The sequence below is a fragment of the Musca autumnalis genome, unplaced genomic scaffold (genome assembly GCF_047663935.1).
Source record: "Musca autumnalis isolate F117 unplaced genomic scaffold, ASM4766393v1 scaffold_6, whole genome shotgun sequence".
NCBI classification, from domain to species: Eukaryota; Metazoa; Arthropoda; class Insecta; order Diptera; family Muscidae; genus Musca; species Musca autumnalis.
This window is the reverse complement of record NW_027412199.1, coordinates 2,113,364-2,115,358: the sequence shown is the minus strand read 5'-3', so window position 1 is coordinate 2,115,358 and position 1,995 is coordinate 2,113,364. Positions and strand designations below refer to the sequence as shown.

The 1,995-nt window shown below is 31.3% G+C and overlaps 1 long non-coding RNA gene across 1 annotated transcript; it reads left to right on the top strand.

The window, feature by feature from the left end:
- The first annotated feature begins 354 nt into the window (after positions 1 to 354).
- On the top strand, positions 355 to 1,660 carry LOC141388132 (uncharacterized). The gene is made up of 2 exons (XR_012408733.1): positions 355 to 622; positions 684 to 1,660. It is a non-coding gene; the product is annotated as an uncharacterized lncRNA (long non-coding RNA).
- The last annotated feature ends 335 nt before the right edge of the window (positions 1,661 to 1,995 follow it).

Below are 1,995 nucleotides of genomic sequence, written 5' to 3'. Positions count from 1 at the left end.
GGTACTTTTTGAGTAGAACTGGATTTTTTTGCACAAATATCGAATACAACACTGTAGTTTTGGTGGATTTGTGCCTGATTTAAAATAAACCCAGCCGTGAGTGGATTTAATTTTGTATGGCAAATCTGGTCACATTTGACCAGATTAAGCAATAAATCCTCATGAAGTGGCAAAAAGCTGTAGTGTAACCGCACTATTAAGCACAGTGTGTTAAACTTCAATAGTGTAAACGGGCTATTCGACTACATTTTCGCCAGCCTGTGTAGTCGGTATCTAGCAAAACCAAATACCAAAACCTTCACCAATGTTGTGTTGCGTTCAAAAAAACAAAAACAAATACATGTATTTTGTTATAAAGTTTTAGGTTTTGGCATAAAGCAATGAACATCACAAAAAATTTCATTTGATATATATATATATATGTGTACGTGTGTGGGCGCCAATGAAATTTTAAAGTAAATGACAAAGAATTTTGCTAGTCTGGCATAAGACATTTTTGATTTAGGAAGCTTTTATTGAAAATTGTGCAGAATTTTCTTTACAAAACAATGCGAGGAGATATTACTTTCATATACGTCTCATTTCATTTAATGTCAAATGGCAACATGATGTTTCCAAAGAAGTGCGATTAAAAGTTATAGCTTTTTTCTTATAACTATTCAAATCTTCTTGACTTTTTTAAGGAAATCCATATATTCTGGTTGGTCGTCGTCTGGTTTATAAACACCCAAAGGAAGCCTGGAAGCAATCGTGTGTACGTGTTTGGAGGAAAAAGAAAAAAAAGACATTTCCCCGGATTCTTTCCATTAAGGAGAAGGAATACATCAGCCGGTTACCATAAAGTGTTTTTAAGCTGCCTCTCGGCACCATGATCACAAAAATAGCAGATATTAAGGGCCTGTTTCTCTACAACGGTACAAAACCAAATTCATTCGAAGTACTATCAAACTCCTTTTATTTTGAAATGTTTGGTTTGATTGAAAACAAAACAGAATCAAATATTTTCAAGAAACAGAAGTTTGTCTATAGGGGTTATCATGAATGAAATTTCCTTGTGAGTTTTGTCTTTCTGCCGTTGCAACTTAAGGAAGAAAGTGAAAAAATTCACGGGGAATTGCATTGGTACCCATATTATCAGTTCCAAAATTGCGAAGTGATATACAACGGAATGTTCAGAACTTCTGGAATAAATTAGCCTGTTCCAGTACTGCAAGAATCTACTAATTTTTACCATTTGTTTAGGGGTGGGGTGTGGGTTTTTAATTTGTCAAGGATGATTTTTATTTAGTTCTTAATTTTTGTGTGTTCTAAATTTTTACCCTTTTTTCCGTTTGTTTAGTAAAAGATTTTTATTGTTGTGTTTATATTTTGTGTACAATTTAATTTATTTTATTTTAAATTTTGTATTTTTTGTATACCAGTGTTTGTTGTTTTTATTCTAAACTTATTTTCGTGTATAATTCATTTTATTTACAAATTTAGTTTTACAATGCTCTATATTTTATTTTATTTCCAAATTCCAATTATTTTATTTTATGTATATTCATATTTGTTTTTATTTATTATTTCTATGTTGATCTTATTTTACAATTACAAATGTTTTGTTATTTCTGTTTAGTTCTGTAATATTCTTAATATTGAATGTCTAATTTGCAATGTCTCTATTGTTGTTGTTTTTACTAATGCCTCTGTTTGATGAGGGCTTGTTGTGATTTGTATGACGTTGACTTGCTGACTAAAAAACTTCTTTCTAATGAAGATGTCGACAGAAGTCTAAATCGAAAAAAAAAATTACAACAACACTTTATGGCCGCTGCCTTGGTTGATGGTAACATGCAAGTGGATGCAGAAATGTTGTTGTTGTCATTTAGAAATAGAAAGAAGGAATAAATTTAACAACAATAGAGAGGTCCGCTAGTTATGTGGAGCATAACTAGAGATTAGCAGATTGTTGTTGTTGTTTGTTATTAAAGTGAGTGGCGAAATAGAAAACAA